Raw genomic sequence first — 21945 nt, forward strand, 5'->3', positions numbered from 1 at the left:
GCTTGGCAGCTTCTCATGTTCACGAGCACCCCATCTCTGGGCAGGAGCTCTGGCATGGGCACCAAATGATCCAGCAGCCTGCCACTCGAGAGCCTAGGGGACACGAATGAAGCCACTTGACTCGGATGCTTTCTTGTCTGTAAAATGAAGAAGACACCTACCAGCCTCCTTCATGGAGTTGTGAAAATGCAAATAAAAGATGGAGTAGAGAGAGAAGTTGGGTAGGGGGAAATGGAGGTTCAGTGCTAAAAAACAAAAAAGAAAAAGTTCTGGAGATCTGTTGCACAACAATATGAATACACTTAACACTCCTGAACTGTACACTTGAAAGTGGTTAAGATGGTAAATTTTAGTTTATGTGTTTGTACCACAATAAAAAAATACCTCTACATTAATTGGAGCTCTAAAGTTCTAATTACTAGCAAATAATTGACAAACTGTTCTGGTTATCTATTGTTGTGTAACAAACTGCCCCAAACCTTATTGCTTGCAGATCTGTGGGTCAGAAATTCAGACAGGGCACAGTGGGGATGGCTTGTCTCTGCTCCAGGACATTGGGGACCTCAGCTGCAAAGACTCAGATGGCTGGGGATGGAGTCACTGGGGGCTTCCTCGCTCCCCATCTGGGCCTGGCCTGGGCTCACCTGAAGCCTGGACCCAGCTGGGACTGTCACCTGGAGCACCTACACCTGGCCTCTCCTTGGGGCTTCTTCACAGCATCGTGGCCTCAGGGTAGTCAGTCTTCATGTGCCCTGGCTGGTGTTCCAGAGCGAGTGTGAACGAGGCTGAGGGTGCAGGCTTGTTTAGCCTCACCCTCTTCTGTTGGTTATGGGCAAGTCCCTACACCAGCCCAGATTCAAGGAGAGGCGAGTTAGACCCAGCTTCTCGAAGGAAGGCATGCCAAAGAATTTGCAGCCATATTCAATCTGCCATGATAAGATAGAGAGCTCTGAAATAGATTCCAGCCCCAGAGCTTAATGTGTGGAGAAGGCAGTGTGGGGAACCAGCGGAAGAGCTGGATTGATGAACAACTAGCATTTAGGAAGTTGGCTATTTGGGCATAAAGTCACATTACATCTCCCCACATCATAAAAATTTCTGAATGAATATAAAAAGCATTAATAAATAAATATAAGTAGCATAAATAAATTCAGCCTGCAGTTGAACATCTTAGCAGTATTTCCAAATGAGAAGAATATTAATAAAGACTAAGTAAATACATGTTACACATTCTGTGTAACAAACCCTGTAAGCAAAATTAAAAAGCATAGAATAAAGTGGAAATAAACATTTGCAACAGTGTAACAAACGCTTAATCCTTACAGCGTGGGCAATAAGTAAACAAACGGACATACTGAAAACTGAGCACAAGCCGTGGAGAAAAAGTCGAGGAGAAGAAATGGAAATGACCAATATATAAATATATGTAAAAATGTTTATCTTCACTTGTAATCTTGAAGATACAAAATTAAGTTAGGGAAGACTCATTTTCCTTCCAAGACAATTGCACAGATTCCAAGATGGTGCTGCCCTGATCCCTAAGGGCTCCCGAGGCAGACATGAGCTCTCTGCCTCTCTTTGGGGGAGGGTTGAGTCAGCCCTTGTCTCCAAATCTATTGTGAAATGTTCATTAAGGTCCTTCTGTTACCTCCTTGGCCCCATAGAGAAGCAATTTGAAGACACCTGCAAGTGTCTTGCACAAAGTATGTGCATCTAGACTTGAAGTAATGAAATATCAGAAAAAAGCCTGTCATGAGGGGATGGTTAAATACCATGTAAAGTAATGAATTTTTTACAATAATAAGATGGACTCAATACTTGTCTGTTGACCATTTATATGGATAAATGTCCATGATAAACTAATGAGGATAGAAAACTAGAGAAAAATATGTTAAAAATTTGTGTGAATGTATTCAATTAGGGGGATGTAGTTTATATATTTATTCAAGAAATTCTGAAAAGCTATTCTCCAAATTGTTAATGGTACATAGTTATGAGGAGTAGAGAAGAAATAGGAACTTTCATGTTTTTTACTTTATATGCATTGGTATGGTTTGAATTTATAAAAATAAATGTGTTGCTTTTGCAATTCAAACAATTTAAACAAAAATCTATCCTATGGACATAATCAGAGGTCTGGATAAAGTTTTTTGGCTACATGTTCATACACGCTTTTGGGGATGTGGGAAACTTGGAGCCTCCTATAAGTTGAGTAAAGCGTGTTGGTGCAAAGCGTGCAGTGCACACTCAGGTTACAGTGTGAGGAAGCAGGATTCAACACCATGTGTACTTACACACAGAGGGAGAAAAATGTGTTAGCAAGCAAGGGCTTGCTGCCCGATGTACATAGAAGCCAATACTACAGCACTGGCTTTTGAGAGAAGACAGAGCTTCTTGTGCATGGCCGACCGGCGAGGAGACAGGAAGCAGGGCTCAGATCTGTCTCCCTAAACTGAAGCGAGGACAGATTTTTTGGGAGTGAGAGTGATTATACAAAATGTGAACTTGGCAGAATCTGATTGGAGGGTGGGAGTGTAACAGTCTTATATGCCCTATGTGCTACACATCAAGGATCCCCTCACTTCGTATTGGGTCCCTGTCCCACCTTGTCTTCACACTGAGTTCCATAGTTAGGGAACTTTGGTTCCTTGGTGGCTTGAGGTCATCTGAGGAGAAGGTGTCCATCTTCTAAGCATGCTCCAGCTATGTGACTTACAGTTTTTGCTCCTTGCCCCTGAAAAACAACTTGTGATACATCATTATTGACACAATAGGATACAATAGGGCCAGAGTACAAATTGGTCTATGGTGGTTACAAATGCACTAGAGTGTGGGGAATCACTGGAGGGGAGGCCCCGACATAATATGTGGATTTTATTTCCTTCTTTGTGTATTTTTCTAATTTTCTACTTGATCTAATTACTGACCAAGTGTAATTTTCTACTTGATCTAATTACTGATCAAGTGTACTGTTTGGATTAGGGAAAAAACTGAAAAATTAGAAAAGACGTTATTTTGTTCTATTTTGCATTCCCACGTCCTTGCCTAGAGCCTGGCGAGCAGGAGGTGCTCAGCCAATATTTGTCCTTCCTCGACTTCCTTTCATCTACCCGCCTTCCTCTTGAAAAGCCTTTCTGTGCTCCCGCCCAGCGCTCCCAGTTGGAGTAGGTTCCCACCTTCTCTCCTGAGCATGCTTGTGCGCACTCTTTCCCCTGGCTGGCAGTCTTGGCTCTAAGCCCCACAACAATGGATATGCTTTAGAAGTAATTCATTCAACATGTCTTGGGTACCTACCATTTGCTCCATCTCTTCTTAGAATTCAGAGATAAGAGATGACAAGGCTGGGGACCCTCACCGTGTCCTCAAGGGAAATGTCTGGTGGGGTAGGCTTCTCTTTGCTCTACGTGGGTGCAATTCGGATGATATTGGTGGGCATGGGGGTGTGAGGAGGAGACCTCAACCAGAGTGAGGGGTGGGGATGCTCTGACAAGACTCAGCAAAAACCAAAACATGGAAGGGTTAGACCAGAGAAGAAGTAGAAAGAAAGAGTTGTCCAGGGAGAGGGTGCAGGATAAGGGTCAGAGGTCAGAGAGGCCTGGAGGTACTAGGGTGTGGCATTTTCGTTTGGCTTCGGAACCTGATCTGTACCAATGGCATTTACTTGGGTCGAGGAGGCCAGATGAGAAACTATACACAGAGTCAGACTAATTCACAGACAGCTGTGGCTCTCTTTTGCTGCATACAGATTGCCCCTCAAACTTCCTAGCATGAAATGCTCACAGTTTCTGAGGGTCGGGAATTTGAGAGGGGCGGGTGCTTCCAGCTCTGGTCTGTCATTCAGGTGAAGTCAGAGGTTCTCTGGAGCTGGAAGATCAGAGGATTTGGGCAGCTGGGGGCTGGCTGGGCAGCTCTGTGAAACCGCAGGAACTCTCCCTGTGGTCTCTCCACCTGGGCTACATTAGGCTTCCTCACAGCCGGGTGGCCTTTAGGTATTGGACTTCCTAAATGGCGGCTCAGTGCTCCAATATGAGTCTTCTAGCAAAAGTCACAAGTTGCATGGGCTTTTCTGACATAGCCTCAGGAGTCACATACCTGCACTCCTGCCACAGTCCATGGATCACATGTAAGTCACAAGTCTACCGAGATTCAGGGACCCCACGTCTCAATGAGAGGTGTGCGAAGGCCACATTATGGAATAGTTGTGGGATGGGAAATATTGCTGTGTCCACCTTTGGAAAATATAATCTGACACAAATACTGAAAAATAAAATACTCAAATTACGTGCTTTATACACGGTAGATCTTTAGATCACAAGTAAATGAGAAGTGGAACCGTTTCTGCAGAAGATGACCTAGACCCGCCTTTTCAGTATGTGGATTCATCCACAGTCCATTACTTGTTTTCCAATGTCAATATAAACTCTTAGTGTGCCAATTTATTTCTCAAAAGTATATGTGTTCTAGAGCGTGATGCCCCAGAAACTGGGACGTAGATTCATAGCACCAATTTTGCACCTTATATGGGTGCATTAGTTATTACATAAGTGAATTCTAGGCCATAGGAATTTTGTCAATTCCATCATTCTCCAGTGTTTTCACTGAAGAGATAGAAGGGAAAGGTGGGAAAAAAATTGGAAGTTTCATGTCCTTGCATGTCTAATTTCTTCAGATTTATACAGAAATCAGTGGCAAAGCTGATTTGGATTTAGATTTTTTACTTTTTTACTTTTTTTCCTCTTTTTCCTTATTTATGTGCAGAATAGAAAGACCTGTTTAAGCAACTGTGTGAGTACATAGGTTAGAAATGAAACAGCAACAAATAACTGGCGACCAGGGACATGGGAGCTGACCCCTGGGGTTTCTTTTTCTGATGTGATACAAGCCTGGAGGGGGGAGGTGCTGACTCAGCAGCTCAGCGGAGTCCGGGCTGCATCTCTGCCATCCTCCTGGCTCCCAGATGGCAGCTCCAGCTCCAAAATTACATCTGAAATCAAGGCAAGAAGTGGGAGAGGTGGATGGAGTGCCCCAGAAGACATTTGCCTGCAGCTCTCTTTGGCCAGAGCTGTGTCTGTGGCCACTCTTGGTTATGAGAAAGCCTGAGTGAGGATGAGGATTTAACTTTTCTAGCCTCCAGGTGAAGGTGGGCAAAGGTGATATCCCGTGGTGGGTTCTCTACTCAGCCAGTGACTCTCACCACCTTTGAGAGGCGTGCCAAGGCACGTTATGGGATAGATTTGGGATGAGAAGACCCACGTGTATTTGTGAACACAAAATAACAGTCGGTGGTTTGCTGGTGGCTCTGAAATTGTGTATGGTACGTGTGGGAGGGACGGCAGGCAGATGGGTACAAGAGAGGTCGCAAGCCTTCGGCTTGGGCCCGGACAGCCAGGCAGAGGACCTGGACTGAGGCGGAGCAGAGCTGCTCAGCTTGAATGAGCACACCCATCTCCTGGGGGCACTGAGAGAATGCAGGTTCTGATGCAGTGGACCAGGGCGGGAGATCCTGTTTCTCCACCATGCCCCCAGCTGGTGCTGTTCCCTCACTTTGAGTAGCTCAGGTCCAGGTGGTGCTCAAACTTGGCTGCACAGTAGATTCACCTGGGGTTATTGAAAAATTGGTTTACACACAAATAACGTAAAGCATATAAATTGAGTTGTGTCGATAATATGAAAGGAGCAGGTAAATCAGTTTTGCTTCCTGAAATATCTGTTACAGCTGCGCTCATCCAACTCTAATGCAGACACAGAACACCTGGGGATTTGCAGACATTTAGATTCTGGCTCAGCAGGTCTGGCTTGGAGCCTGAGAACCTGCATTTCTAACAAGTGCCAAGTGATGACCGAGCTGTTGGTCCCTGGGCCACACTCTGAGTAGCCAGGTAGTCAATGGTGGGAGACGGTAGGGGGAGGAGGTGTGGAGTTTCGGGGAGCACGAGAGAGGAGGACTACATCCATTGCCCCAAGGAATTGCTGAGCCAAGGGAGAGGAGCAGCTGTTCAGCTGGAGATGCCAACAGTGCAAGCTTGCTGACGACTTACTTTTACATATGGTTTTATTTGCCTTATATAAACTTACATAACCTGGATTTGGGGTCAAGAAATATAATATGCTTAAAGTTTGTCTTATGTAATATACAAAAAAAACAAGTTCTTAGCATCCCATTTACTTAAACACTTAAAGGTAAAAAACAAATACTAGAGTTGGTGACTGCTGTGCCTCTGGGTTTATTAGGGTGAGTGTTGCAAGGAGATGTGGTCAGAGCCCAGGCTCAGAAGGGACTGGTCCAGGGCCGTCCTGGGTTATTTGATCTCTGTGCTCTGGTTTCTCCACTTCTAAATTGGAGATGAGCACTGTTATCTCAAAGAATGCAAAATGGGAGATTTGCAAGGGGTCTAGCACACTTCTTGGCATGCAGTAGGGCTGAATAAATAAATGAAGGCGTATCTACATGTATAAATGCATGGGTGCACACACAATGTGCATGTGTACATGTGTATATATGTGTACACACATGAATATATGCACACTAACCTTTCTGCCCCATCTCCTTCCTTCTGTAATATTCTACCCCATGTGAGGTATGGTAGATTGTTTGCAAACATGGGCTGCACGAGTTCTTCTCACCTCTCCACACCCCTCTGTTGCATTGTGACATTCCCACACCGCTCATCAAGAAGAGGAGTCCGCATTTCTCCCTGCTTGAATTTGGACTGGCCGCATGACTGACTTTGACCAACACAGTGAAGTTGGCATGGTGATGTGCCAGCTCTGAGCCCAGGCTCCAGGAAGCTCTGTGCACTTGAATTTGCTCTTTTGGACCTTGTCCACCAGCTTGTGAAGGAGCCCAGGCTAGCACATCGTCCAGCCAACAGCTACCAGTAATGACTAGACATATCAGTGAGGCTGTGCTCTGCTCTTCAACCCCAGTGGAGCCTCTAGTGACTTCAGCCTCATCAGTGACCCCAGGAGAGACCAAAGACCCCAGCGAGAACGAAGCAGCCCAGCTCAGCCCCACCTGCTGACCCAGAGAACTGTGAGCAAATAAAATAGCTGCCGTTTTAACCCACTAACTTTTGGGGTGGTTTGTTACACAGCAACTGATACATGTGGCTAGAAAAAATGGACTGGAAATATTTCTGCATAAAAATATGTACTTATACTCAGTTCAATAATATAGCCCTTGGGCAAACGTCAAATGGGAATTCAGCAGGTCATTCACTGCCCTTGCAGACAGGAAACATGGGGAGTGACTTAGCCAGGATCCTTGAGCCCCTGTAGGAGATAAGGCACCGTGTGAGATGCTGCATTCACATAAACCAGACCTGGAGAGCCAAGCAGACATTTCTCATTCTTCATACGTACGAAGTGCTTACAAGGGTCCACTTCCCATCAGCTCTTGATGTCCATTTGTGACCTAATTGTGGCTCGCACTGCCTGGTGGTGTGGTGAGAACCAGGTAGACCAGATGGAAAAGCACTGGAGTGGAGTGGTGATAAATTATTCACCTCGAGCCCTTCTCCAGCCTCCAGACCATTTCCAGGTCTCTAGCAACAAGCTGGAGAGGGGCAGGCTGTCTCTGTCCTGGGACCTGTAGACGTGGGTGCAAGGAGCCCACCCCTGCACGTCACACTGGTTCCTACTTAGGAAAGATGAATCCCCATTTATTTGGCCCTTGCTGAGAACTCTGTATTCCTCAGGTGTGCCCAGGGTGTCTTATCCATAAGCTAAGTGGGACCAAGGTGTGTGTGTTTTGCAGAATAGAAGTTAAACATAGTAGAAGACTCTTCATAGGACTTGCAGCTAGCAAGACCACTCCTGGACCTGCCACTGCCCTTAACACCAGGCCTGTGCCAGGGCATTACTAGGCTCTGGGATGAAAGGGTCAGGCATTGCTATGCTGTCCTAGAATGGGGCCTTGACCCTTGGTTCAGGATTTCCCCTGTGTGATATGTAAAAAGCCTTTTCCGTGTTAGTTATCACTTCTCCTTCAGTGACTCAGCCCTGTTCATGGTCTTGGCAAGTCTAAGCGGGCTATGGAGGCCCAGATTCCTGCAGGTGCCCTGAATTAGAACTGGACGTCCAGCTTCTTTTAGAAGATAATATTCTAGGCATAAGAAGGTCACCTTCGCATCCTCATTCCTTCACACACACACACACACACACACACACACACACACACACACATTCATTCACATGGACACACACACACATAACAACACATGGTACATCCACTTACACACATACATATTCACAATCGCATGGACACACACACACAGTGACACACACAGACACACTCACATGGATACAGATACATACAGACACAGTCACATGGACACACAGATGCACACCTACCCTGCACAATAAATACACTGCTGTGAACGTCACTCCTGCATGGAGTCCGGTGGGCAGCGAGCCAGGACAGCACCTGGGGCCACAGCTGGCCACATGCACCAAGTCAAGGAGGAGGCTTTCTGGCCACAGCCCCGGAGTATGTTAAGAAGCCTCATGGGATGTTTTGTGTCTTCACTAAGCAGCCCTCCCTCCGTTGCATCTGAGCCCCTGGTTCGTCTAGGTGGCAGGGTCTGAATGTGACCCCTAGAGTTGGGTCCACTGCAACTGTGCCCACAAATAACAGCAGAGGAGTGGCCAGGAGGGAGGACAGGCAGCCAGGAGCCTGAGGGCACAAACTGTCGGGTGAGGATATGGGGTGAATTTGGGACCCTAGGCTTTTCTATCAGTGGAGTCTTTCCGTTCTGCTCCTGTTAATGACTAGAGTGGTGGGGTGGAAGGCACAGGGGCCTCTTCTGTTGTGTTGTCTTTTGGGTGATTGGTCTGTTTCTATGCCTGAGTGAAGAGCACACAGTTCACAGTTCCCGGAGTACTTTATCTAAAGCTTGTCTGTGCAGCTTCTTATTTTTGTTTATAGAGAGTTATTTTGTCTAAAATAACAGTTATGCTTTGCCTATGAGCCCACAAGGATGAGATTTGCTGTGGCATTTGGGAAATGGAGAGAGGCTGAGAGGAGGGGAAACCAAGTCATAGTAACTTGGGGAAGGAGTTGGTGGGGTGGAGGGAAGTGGTGGGAAGGTATCAGGGTAAATGGGCTGTACCTGGGGGCTCTCCAGTTGGTCAGCCCAGGTTTAAATCCTGGCTTATCCCTTACCCTTTGGGAAATTATGCAACCTCTCTGTGCCTCAGTTTCCCTAGGAATGAAGAAGAGGCACCAGTTGCCCCTCTATGGCGTTGTCATGACGATTACATGAGGTGAGAGAGATGCAGTGCTCAGCACTGTCAGCCAAAGTAAGGGCCAGTGCCCGAAAACTGGTCCTTATATGGGGCCTTTCCTCATATGGGGCCTTTCCTCATATGGGGCCTTCCTCGAAGCCAGCCCCGGGGGAGGGGTCTTGTCAGAATCCTTCCTACTGGGGGCAAGTTGATGCTAGGAACCTGGAAGGCCAGGTTCCAGGTGGGCACAGAGGAAGAGGAAGGCAGGTACCGAGTCAGCAAGCCACGCCTGACATCCTGTAAACTTAGACCTTCTGAATGGGGGCAGAGCCAGAGAGGAAGCAAATCCCGGAGGAGCTGGCCTGGACCGAGCTTCCTGACCCCAGCAGAGAGGCCTGAGCCCAGTAGGAAGGAGCCACAGGGTCATGGCCCTGGACTTCCTCTTGGGTCTGACCGTGGTGGCAGAGCAGGGTTGGCCGTTGAGGACTGGTGCCAGTAGAGGGCAGGTGGACCCGTTAATGGGGCCAAGATGGTAAAATTCACAGAAAATAACGTTTCACTAGGCCAAGTGTGCTCTGTTCAACAGGCCCTGTGGAATGATCCTCAAGACGCCAACCAGTCCGCTGGAGGGAATGTGAGGTCAGTTGCAATTTTGTGAATTCTTCAGATGTACAAGTGGTGGCTAGTGGAATACTAAATAACACAAACTAAAGGTGCCCCTGGAGATTCGAGATCTGGACAGGCTGGGAAAATACTGTTTGCAAACAGCCTGAGAGAGCAGGACACTCGTGGAGTCTTTGTGCGGAACAAGTCATGTCAGATCAGTGCACACGCTCCCGACAGGCTGACAGGTTGACAGGTGCAGAGGATTAACGGGGGCCAGTCTCAGATGCTCGCGCCTGGACATTACCAGCAGCTCATGGTGACAGAGCGCAGTCCTCACGGGCTGGCCCATGGCAGGGTTCATGCGGGGCCAGCAGTGGGGGCTACTGCATGAGGGAGTTGCTTTTGGCATCGTTCCCCTGGGAGACCCCGGAAAAGTCCATCCAGGGTTCCCAAAGCCTGCACATGGGTGCAGACACACCTGGGGATACATCTCAGGAGTGGCTCCCAGGGGGGGGACCCACATTAACATTTACGTTACAGTCGAATGATGAAATAGGAAACTGATCATAACATCATAACGTTGGCACATGACATCAACTTGACAGCACTTTGGAGTGTTTGGAGAAAGTTAGAAGTACGGTTATAACTGCAGACCGTTCAGCTCATTCACGCCGAGTCTCGAGTCGCTGGGCACACACGCCACGTTTTGTGCTCTCTGGGAACATGATCGAATAGCAGATGTCGTCCCTTCCCTCAGGACGCTGGCGGTTTCCTTTGTTGCGAGAACTTGGGAGCAAAACCAAAAAAGTATAAAAATAGAAGAATAAGAGATGCTGAGGATGGGGGAAGGGAATAAAAATAGGGCTGAGATAGATGCTACACCGTGAACGTGGTGGGAAATCCTGTTACTCCTGTTTAACAGAGTGGGTACCTGACCCTCTGCGGGCACAGGTCTGTCAGGACACCCAGGTGACAGGGGACCCAGCCCAGCTCTGTTGACTAGAGACTGTGCTGTTGACCACTGGGCTGCTCTGCCCTCTGTGCCTGTGGTGGACCTCTGGGCTCCCCCGGGGACACTGAGTAGAGCCTTCTCCGCCCATGCCCTTCAGAATGTGCCCACTCCTTTTGGCTGGTTCCTGGTAGGCATTATGGTTTCCTGTGAGGGTTGGGGCTCTGCCAAGTAGCAACACTGAACCCGGGAAGCAGCCCCACAGCTCTGACTTGTGAGAGGTCAAAGGTGGGTGTTCATAGAGAAGAGAGAAGTGGGCTGGGCAGGGGAGTGAGGGGAAGGGTGGGCTCAGCTAAACTGCAGCTTTGGCCCAGATGCCTCTTGTCTGGTTTGAGATCTGCTGCTGACCAACACAGGGGACATGTGTATTTCTGGTTATCCTCCAAGTTCCAAAGAAAAAACAAACAACAAAACCTCACAGTCACCCCCCTTGCAGGATAAAGGACAGGAATGCCTTCTGTTTTCTGCAGAGAATGGGCTGAGTCAGGTTTTGCACAATCCACTATTCCACACCACTGAGCTGGAGAGAGTGTAAGAACAGTGTCAGGTCGGATGGCTAAATATTGGCCCTCCCCTCCTCCCTGGAGTATGAAGATCCCTCCAACCCCCTGTCACAGGGCTGCCCAGGGAAGGGCTCACTGACCAGGTTGCCATCTATAAGCCCCATCAAGCAGCCCTTCACTTTCCGTCCCAGCGCCTTTCCCTGCCAGCTGGTAGGAACCGCTCGCTGCCAGCCAGCCCCTCTGACCAAAGGGAGACCGCGCATCTTCACAGTGGAAGGAATTCCAGGTGTTGGTACAGGTGATGCTGGGGATGGCTTCAGCTGGGATGGCAGCGGTGATATGGTAGTCCCACTGCGCTAACCCATCAACAGGGGGAGAATCTGGGAGGCTTCAGACAGGTGAGGCAGTACAAGGCTATCAAAGTATTGAGATGTCCTCATAAAAGTTAGGGAAGCCTTGAATATTTTTGCAAAAATCATTCTCTTTCCACTTGCTGTCACAGTCAATTTCTTTGGAAGAATTAATTACACCAGCAAACCTGAACCACACTCGATCATTCTTTGCTCTGAGGATTAGCACACATTTGTAATTATAATCTAAATCTTGTTAAAGGTTAAATGAATTCACTTTCATAGTTTTGGGTTTCCTTTTTTGGTGTAAAGCCCACATTTGCACACCCACATTATTATGAAGTTTGGTTCCTGGTTTAAGTGGATTTATTTTAGCTGGATTTTCCCCCAATATCAAATATCCTTTGCAAACGATAACCTCTCGTGTTAACATAAGTTCCTGGAGCTTTTCAGACCATCTTTATAAAAGTCTTACACACGGCTACATGATTGCTCTGTGATTTTCTTGGCGCCTCTACTGCTGAGGGACTGGGAGCTCACACTCAGCCCTGGTGGAGTGCTGAGTCTGGAGGAATCGTGAAACAAGGAAGAGCCAGGGCCCCTGCCATCAGAGGCACGGTTAGCACCCAGCACTCGGGACTGGACTGGTTAAGAACAGGTCTGTGCAGGTGACCACATCACCTGGTGTGTTGTAGTCCCGGCCTCGCTCTGACCAGTGTCCCTTTTCATGCCTAGAAGTGGCTAGTCTGGATGATAAATCATAAACATGCCAGATTCAGTCAAATGCTGGAGTGTGAAGTAAATGTGTAAGTGAAAGAAGCATCTAGAAAAGTGTGGGCTGGAGCCTTCCAGAAAGACTTGGTTTTTCATCCGACCAAGAGTTGAGTGTTTTTACATGCCAAGCTCTGTGCTGGGTGCGTGGGATGCAGGAGCAGGGTCAGACAGGCGTCAGCTGTCACAGAGCGCACACTCCTCCGGGACAGGTGTGGGAACAGATAGTCCAGACCGCGTAGTGCTGTGAAGCAAGCAGGTCCATGTGGCCTGTTGACTGGGGAGATTGGAACAGCATACGTGGTAGCCAGGGAAAGCATCTCTAAGAAAATGATTTTGGAGCTAAGATCCTGAAGACAAGAAGGATCCAGCCATGCCAAGCTATGCAAAGGGCCCAGGCACAAATACAAAGGCCTTGGAGTGGGACCCCAGCAGAAAGCAAACCAGTGTTCCAGGGGCGGGTGGAGAGAGGCTGGTGGTACAGATGCTGCTGCTGGAGAATCTCCAAGTGGAGGAGGGTACAGCCGGGGGCTGCAGGTGGAGGCCGGGTTGTTCAGGGCGTGCAGACCAGACCGACAGGGTGGACTTGATTCTAAGTACATTGGGAGACCCTTGCAGGTCATAAGCAGAGGAGGGAGAGGATCTGGTTACCATTTCTAAAGTGACCTCACCTTGCTGTGAGAGAACCGAATGTGGGGGCGTGAGAGGAAGCCGGGAGGTAGGGAGGCGACTGCGCTGGTGCAGGCGGGGGGAGGCTGTGGAGGACATGGGGTGTTGGGGGCACTGGGGATCGTGACAGAAAGAGAGGAAAGGAGGACGTCTTTAGGTTTGGGATTGAGTGACTGAGGTACTTGTGCTCCACGTGGGCTGGGATTTCGGTCTGGTTTGCTCACTGCTCTGTCCCCAGGGCCTGGGATTTTCCCTGGCACCTGGCCTATGTGGAGCTGGGTGAGAGTGGAGGGTGGTGGAGGAAGGATGGAGCTCTGTCTTCACGCTCTAAGAGTGGGCACTTTACCCAGTGGGCCTGCCAGGTCCGCCACATGCTCAGAGGGCAGGCGTGGTGTGTGCTGGTGTGGACTTCAGCCTCTGGAGGGCACTGAGCCCCAGGACTGGCTGAGCCTACTCAGGTTGAGAGGGAAGAAAGAACAGATGAGGGAGGGATCTTAGAGTCATCTCAACACGTGCAGATCTGGAAGAGGAGAAGCGGCCCACTGAGAATAAAGAGTAGCAGACACCGCAGGGCTCCAGGCCTTTGAGATGCCTGGCCCTGTGGAAGCTCAGCTGGAGTGTCTCAACCATCCTCTCCGCTCATCTGAGTGTGGGGCCAGGGAGGCGGGTACTCTATGGGAGGCAGGGGGCTGTGGGGGAGGCCCGGGGCCTGTGGAGGAGGGGGCTGTGGGGGAGGCAGGGGGTTGGATTTAAACACAGCAGGGGCTTCACCAAGGAAGTACAAGGACAAGAAAGAGGACAGGGGAATTATGTGCACGTGTGAGTATATGACAGTGATGACGGATCAGAGAGCAGGTGGGGAGAGACAGAAAGGAAGATTCTGTGGGATTGGGGTGTGGGGTGATTAGACAGTAAGAGACCTAAGGTCAGTAGATGGGAGGCTCGGTGCTAGGGAACAGTTGCTGGAGGCTTGGTACCAGAGGAAGTAAGCTAGAGATATCAGAGGGAGGGATGCTGGAAACAGAGATTTCAAAACTAGCACAGCTAGAGGAGTTGCCGAGCTCAGGGGGTAGCCATGTGAACGGATGGCTGAGGAGGAATGGAGGGAAAGATCATTACGGGGGATGCAGAGCCCTTCAGAAGCCAGGGAGTTGGGTGGACACTGAAGCTACAAAACAGTGACGTAAGTGGTGGAGGGTGAAGAGACAGTGGGCCGGGCGCTGACGTCATCCATTTGTGAGCGATTAGTATGAAGGTGTCCCTGAAGGTCGGCGTAGGATGGAGGAAGGAACTCTGAGAGGTTGCAAATGGCAGGAGAGCAGTGAGCAGGGAAGAGACTCCGAGACTGGCCTCAGGGGAGGACCTGGGAACCCATTTGGTGGCCCGTGCTCCTTTGCCTGCAGAAGGCTGGAGTGGCTGCCCCAGGGGAGCCCCTGCTGTGCTGGCTGAGGGGACCCAGCTGTGGCAGGCACAGGTAGTCTGGCTTTCATGATGTCCCCGAGTGAGGCACTCGGCAGCCCCTCCGTCCCCTTCTGAGGCAGCCCCACAAGTGCCCCTTCTCCCACTGGTGGGATGTGAGGTCACGCCATGGAGGTCCTGCTCAGCACTCCAAGACTCTGTCTGTGTAGGACCCCCTGTTAAGAAGAAATTACACTGTTTAATTCAAAGTCCTAGAAATACCAATTCTCATTTGTTACAGAATGCTTGGACTTGTCAGTTAAAAAAAGGGTTTCTAGTTATAAGAACAATCACTAATAATTAACTAATTAGAATAATCACCAATAATCACAGTAATAATCACTAGTAATAATGTCTATTATGATTGTGGCCATTAATAGTGTATTTATTATGCTTTCCACTATATAAATTTAAACTAAGACAAGGATATGACCTGGGTCCAAGGTCATACATACATATATACATACATACATATATATATATATACTTGCTGCCCTGCTAGGATGGGATTTGCCAGTTAAATTTTGTGACCTGGACTTGACAGCATTCTCAGAGACATGGAGAGGGTGGTGGGTTCCTTGTCAGTTGTCGCAGATGACAGGTGTACCCTCAGGACCCAGTACACTTAGTCCAGACCAACCCTCATGCTGTCCCTGTCCCCAGCCTGCTGGTCAGCCACTGCACCACCTCTAGAGAATCGTTCTCCATCACTGCCTTTTTGGGGGGAGACACAAAACATTTATCCTTTATTGACACACCAGCCCCCCACTCCCGCTTATATCTTGGCACAACCCCAGTTTATAATCTGAGCCCATGTCTTTCCATTTCCCAAGCTGACTGATTCCCTGTAAGGCAATGGCAGTGAGGCCGGGAATGTGTGGGGAAGACAAGGAGGGCAGCCTTTATACACTGCTTTCCTCTGAGACACACTGGATTGACAATCCAACCTTAGACATGTGGGTCATGGTTGGAATAAACATGATAGAGAACGTTCCTTTATAACAATGCCAGTGGGAGATTATCTGGTGAGAACTAGGATCAGATCCTAGGACTTGGACCTCACTTTCTTTGTATATAAAATGAGACTAATATAATCCTAAGGTTATTGGGGATTCAAACAAGATCACATTGGTAAAGTATGTTAAACCCCTAGGCTAACAGTAACTGCCTGATGAATGGGGATTTTTACTGGTTTTATAATCACAAACTGTTAGAGTGGCTGCATGTTGCAGGAGCAGCAAGAGATGAGGAGCCCTGTCTCTTGCATTTCTGTGTGAATTTTAGGGTAAGCTTGTCAATTTCTGCCAAAAAGCCAACTGGAATGTTGATGGGGACTGCCTCGAATCTGTAGATGAATTTGAGGAGCAGTGCCTTCTTAACAATGTCAAGTTTTCCAGTTCAGGAGCACAGAAGGCCTTTCCATTTATTTAGTTCTTCTGTAATTGCTTTCAATGATGTCTTATAGTTTTTGGTGTACAAATTTTACACATCTTTTGTTAAATGTGTTCCTAAATGTATTCCTAAGTGTTTTATTCTTCTTGATTCTAAAACCATGGAGTTTTATATAACAGAATGAGTGCGGGCATCCAGCAAACCTGGGTGTGAATTCTGGCTCTGTTACTGACCAGATTTGTAACCTTGGGCAAGAGACTGGCTTCTCTGAATGCCTGTTTTCTCATCTATAAAGCAGGCCTCATAATTCATTCCTGCTAGTGTTGGTGAGATGATCACCCAGGGTAATGTATGTGAAGGTATACAGCACAGTGCTGGTATATACTAGATTTACCCTTCTATTACTAAATCTGCAGTAAGAACTCTGATTTTTTCCACATATGACAACTTGTCCTCTTGCTGTATTAAAATACCCCCAACAAAGTTAGGGGGGGAACATCTGTCTACTTTTGTACCTTAGACACTTAAAAATATTTTTTCATTCTTCTTTTCTTTTTTCTTTTTTTTGCTAAGGAAGACTGCCTTGAGCTAACATCCATTACCAGTCTTCTTTTTTTTGCTTGAGAAAGAGTAGCCCTGAGCTGACATCTGTGCCCATCTTCCTGTACTTTATATGTGGGACACCACCATAGCATGGGTGGTGAGTGGAGTAGGTCTGCGCCCAGGATCCGAACCCATGAACCCAGGCCGCCAAAGTGGAGCATGTGGAATTTTAATCACTCAGCCACAGGGCCGGGCCCTCATTCTTCTTTTCTCTTCAGTGATGTAATTTTTGTCTATTTCTACTTCTCAATTCCCACCCCCCAAAAAAATCCCTTTGAGTTTCTTTGACCTACATCCAGCTTTCATGTGCTTATTAAAGAATTTTATCTCTTCAGAGTAACACTAACACAATTTACTTCATTTAATATCTTTGCTAGCTCGTATTCTCTCAAAAGCAAGGAATTTTATCAGAATTTCTTTCTTCTGTTCTTATTTAAATATATCTTCTCGTATTTAAGAATATGATGAAGTTCCTGTGGTGACTGATGCCCAGGCCCTGCAAATCAGGCAAGTTTATTCCCCTTCTTTTAATTCCATGTTCTGTAACGCACATAGACTCTTAGATTTCAGAAGGACAGTAAGAGACTGACTACTTGGCCTTGAAAGGGCAGGCCCAGTCTTCCTGTGTGTGTCACACTGCATACAACACAGTGAGGTGTGTGCCCCACCAGGGTTCAGTTTGATGAAACTGTAAAAGCAAAACTTCTTCAGGAACTTTGGGTCTCTCCCCAAAGTTAAATAGATACTAGGGCTTTTAAGCAACACTGGGGACCATTGCTGTTAAAGGGAAACCATGAGCTGGTGAAGAATATCAGCAATGGAAGCTGAAAAGCTGAATTTAGCTAACAACCTCAGGGAGAATTTGAAGATCATGCACTATTCTGATTTCATACATGATGCGTGGGTTCACCTCTGCTAGAGTAGATGGAAAATGATGGCTAAATACTTACAAGAACGGCTTTCCCAAGCTAGCCTGTCGGAGTCTGTGATTTTACGCTGGAAATAATGCACGTTTGCATAAGCGGTGGGGTTTGTCATCAGTATGGTGCACTGAAAGGTTATTTAAATAGACATTCAAAGCTCTTACAGCCTCATTCCCATGTGGTTTCCCCCGGTGGTGACATCACAGCCTAGACCTCGAAGAAGCATCGTGATGTGCATGAGCCTTACCCTGTTAGGAGGAGATGAAAGTCTTTCCTGATCCAGTTGGCAAGCATGAGTGCTCAGAAGAGGAACAGGCGAGCACGGTGTCACGAGCTCTCGTTCTCACACCCAGTGGCACAGGGTTCATTTCAGGCGGGAGTGAAGGGTAGTGGGTTCATGTCCACCAGTGCCCACCCCTGCTGCTCCAGGCAAGGCTGCGGTCCGTGGCCATTATGATGTTTACCCACGAGCACATGAGAACTGCCAATGAAAAATGGAAACTGCACTGCTGACTTGTCATGGCATCAACATTTATGTCACCTAATGTTAACAATCAGAATTAACATGTAGAGGGTGGGTTGGTACCAGTGCAGATGCACCAGCTTTGCCGAGAATCTTAACTGTGCAAACAGCAGTTCTTCATACCTTGTGCAGGCAGAGGTTGCTCACTGGTAGGAGAAGACAGGAAAAGAAGCTTTCTTGATAATACAAGGAGTTGCCACTCTCCTGTTATTTAAAAATTCTGAGGAACAAGATGAAAATCTTTATGAATGGTTGATATATATATATATATGTACAGCTGATTCCTGATTATCAGCCAAGGGAGCGAGGATAATAGATCATGTAAATCATGCCATTAATTTTAATGATTCTGAGCAAAGCATGTTTCTAATACGGATAGCTGCATTTAGAAGTGTCATAATCAGTCTCACTGTACGCCTACTCCTCTACCGAGGTTAGGTGGGGAGTAAAATTCCAAAAGTTATGAGGAGAGGACAACCAAACAAGACCAACATGTTCTCCGTTCACTGGCTGTGAGTTTGCCCCCAGTCTCAGGAGGCAGCGTCTGTTCCTCTGTGCAGACAGAAGCCCTGGGGCAGTGCTATCTCCTCACTTCTCTAGATAATGTTTTAGTTTGCCCATTTATATCTCAAAAATGACATTTTAAAAGATGCCAAATGGTGACTCTTAATGTTTTCTTAAAAGTGAATAAATACAATTGGAATAAAAACAGTTGGAAGAAAGTGCCAGAAAAAATAGAAACACCTTATATGCTACAAAAGAAAGGCTCGCGAACCTTCCTTTCTATCAGGTTCTGTTTTTAACCCATTTTTCCATGAGTTTCCACAGAATGTTGGGCTATTTGGGCATTTCTGTATCAACTTAGAGAATCTGATGTTTCTAGTTGGCAAACAAAAGCAGACGGTTTTCTTATTTTTGCCTCTGTCTTGATTTGAGCAATGTGCACCACTGCTCTTGTTTACAGAATCTAAACTCCAAGGCACTGTCCATGTCCAGGCACTGGCGGCCCTGAGCTTTAGACAGGACTCCCACACCTGGCTCCATGACGCGATTGTTAAAGCACAGCTTTTAAAATGCTTATCGTAGCAGACCCGTCTGTCAGAACATGGGTGCTGCCCCAGGAGGAGCACAAGATGAAGAACGTGGGTTTCCACTTGGAAGTCTGTGCTGTGCAGATCCATTCCCATAGAGCACAACACTACGCTCGTCTTCTGACGCTGACAGTCAGGACCTGTGCTCAGGACCCCAGGGGGCCCAAGGGAGGATTTGCTAATTAGTGAGGACAAATTGAAATCAGAAGCAGGTGGCTTACCAACTCTACCACATAAACATTTAAAAAATGAAAAACATGAGATTTCCTCAAGCTAGCAAGCATCTGAAATAATTTGAAGTTTTTAGGAAAAGAAATATATTTATTTATCTACCAATCTAGGAAAATAATATATTTGCACATTTCATATATTTAGTTATATGATAAATTTTATTTTATACAGTATGGAGTGGTGTGTCCTTTGCTTAGAATACTGCACTTCTATAGATAATATATTAAAACCCTTGAAAATTATTATTTCATTGTGCTATGGGCTGGGTGTTTGTGTCCCCCCACATTCATATGTTGAAGCCCTAACCACCAGTATGAGGATGTTGGAAATGAGCCTTTGGGAGGTGATGAGGGTTAGATGAGGTCATGAGGGCAGGGGCCTCAAGATGGGCTTAGTGGCCTTTTAAAAGAGGAAGAGAGAGAGATCTCACTGTCTCTCCATGTCCACACACCCAGGAAAGGCCATGTGAAGACACAGGGAGAAAGAGGCCTTCTGCAAACCAGGAAGAGGTCCCTCACCAGAAACCAAGTCAGCAGGCACCTTGATCTTGGACTTTCCAGCTTCCAGAACCCTGGGAAAATGTCTCTTGTTTGAAACACGCAGTCTGTGGTATTCTGATGGAGGCTGAGCTGGCTTTGCATCGCCCGTAGCACGCCAGCCCTAGGTAATGGCTACGATATCATGCACGTGACCCTACAAGCAGCAGCAGCTGATGAAGACTATCCTACCACTTGGCTAAATTCCGTGTATCAGCCTTCAAGTTTATTTCCAGCCCTAAGCGTGGCTGCGCACAACTAGGCTGTGTCCATCTGTGTGGCCAACTGCATTTCTGAGGGGAAGCTGTATAGAGCAGAGTTGGGGACAAGGGGTGTGAGGCCAGGCTGGCTGGGTTCAGAGTCCAGCTTTGCCGCTTATTAGCTGTCTGACCATCAGCAACTGACTCTACCTCTCTGTACTCAGCTCCCTCTCCTGAAAATGGCGGTAATAAGAATGTCCATTTTATAGGATGGTTGTGATGGACTGAATTGTGAGGTGCTTGGTCCATGTTGCCTCTGATATTATCCATCCATCATGCTATAGGCTATACCTTATGGAGTTAAAGAAGAATTCCACTCACAGTGTCTCATCCAGAAGTTTTATGCCCGGGTATACCTTCTGCACACTTACATCTGTAAGCCCAAAGATTCTTACAGCTAACACCTGCGACTTTCCACCTGGGGGCTCTTTTCCAGCAGTGGAAGACCACTCAGCCCATCCCAGGACAAGCTGCAAAGGCTGGAGGGTGAATGCCCCAGAAGCAACCCTTGACCAGTGATGGAATGGGAGTTGGCATATATCTGTGTTCTACATGGTCTCCCAGACCCCCCCCCCCGGCCCCCGGCAAGATTGAGCCCCAGCTGCTTCCAGTAGAAATTGGCTTAATAGCACATACTTTCTTGGCTTATCTCTGTTCCCCACCTTACTCACCACGACCTGTCCGGTGCTTTCTGGAACCACTTCCCAAGTAAACTACTTACACTCCAATCCTTGTCTCAGGGCCTGCTAATGGGAAGTCTTGGGCATCACCATGGACATAGGAATCGTAGCTTTATTGAAATGGTAGGACTGTTCCACATTGTGTATTTCTCTCCTACTCACTAAGTGAATTCTGTCCCAGGACCAGCAGAGAGCAAGGACTGATGTATCACACTGGAAGGCAGTGTCACTTGGGAAGTGGCTTTGCTTATGCATTGATGTTGCTTCTCTGATTCACAGAGCATCAGAATGTCTTCAAGGTGAATCACATCCCAGGCACAGATGAGAGTGAATCTCAGGGAGACAAAATCTCTCTGGATCCTCACAAATGGATCTTCTCCTATAGAGTCTTATGGGAAAGAATATGACTTTGAAACAATCATTCATTTGACCTCGGCAGCTGTTTTAATGACTTTTAAGAGTAAGCATCATTCCATGGATGTCTCATCCAAAATTTCTTAAGAACGTGTTAATTTGCTTTTCTGGATCAAATGCATATCCACCACAGTGCATTGCCTTTTGGCTTCTGGTCAGAAAGGTATGAAGGCCTGCGGGGCTGTCCTCTGCCATTAAAGGTAATGAAATACAAAGTCACTGAAGTAAGATAAGAGTGCCAGCAACTAACTTATCAAGTGTCATCAGGTGTATGCTTCTGATGTATCTGGAAAGCACCTTCAGGCGAGTTTTATCTGTTTTTATATTTTTACTACTTTAAACTCTGACTAGTTAAGATAGATCTTCAGTGGATGTGAACTTTGACAAAATTATGCTCAGTGCTCATTCAGAAGTCACAGCATTAAGCATATCACAGTTGTTTTGCAAGTTTCAAGGGTCATTTATCCCGGATATGTTAATGGTCCTTTGCTCCAGATTCACAGTCAGGGTCTCAGAAGCTCTGTGGTCCTCAAATGAGGCTGGTGAGCAACCAGGCCATCTCAGCTGCCCCTTCCTGAGGACTGTGGAGGAAGGCTGGCTCCTGTTGCCAGAAGAAGGGCTGCTGATGGATAGAAATCTCCCTTGGGAATGGGTTGCTTACACATGGTATTTGTCACCAAGACATGACAAAGACATGTGGC

The sequence above is a fragment of the Diceros bicornis genome, chromosome 19, assembly GCF_020826845.1.
Source record: "Diceros bicornis minor isolate mBicDic1 chromosome 19, mDicBic1.mat.cur, whole genome shotgun sequence".
In the NCBI taxonomy this organism is placed as follows: domain Eukaryota; kingdom Metazoa; phylum Chordata; class Mammalia; order Perissodactyla; family Rhinocerotidae; genus Diceros; species Diceros bicornis.